Source organism: Meleagris gallopavo, chromosome 29 (assembly GCF_000146605.3).
Source record: "Meleagris gallopavo isolate NT-WF06-2002-E0010 breed Aviagen turkey brand Nicholas breeding stock chromosome 29, Turkey_5.1, whole genome shotgun sequence".
In the NCBI taxonomy this organism is placed as follows: domain Eukaryota; kingdom Metazoa; phylum Chordata; class Aves; order Galliformes; family Phasianidae; genus Meleagris; species Meleagris gallopavo.
In genome coordinates, this window is record NC_015039.2 from 2,811,006 (window position 1) to 2,811,291 (window position 286).

Genomic DNA, 286 nt, shown 5'->3' on the forward strand with positions numbered 1-286 from the left:
GCCCTGCCTCAAAGCCCTTAAACGGAAAAGGACAATCTGGGAAAGTTAATCATAAACTATTCGGTAATAATGTCCCCATAGGCAACCACTAACTTGCCTTGTAAATGTCTGGGCTGCTGATTTTGATCTCTTTCCTACCCACGTCCATACAGGAAGCGAGGGCCGGGGAGGAGAGTGGGGAGACGGAGCTGGGGGAGATCAGAATCAGGCTCGGGGGGGGGGGGGGGGGTATGGGCTGGACTGCAAGCGGGGACAGAACTCGTTTCCCAAGGAAAGAATGGGGTGA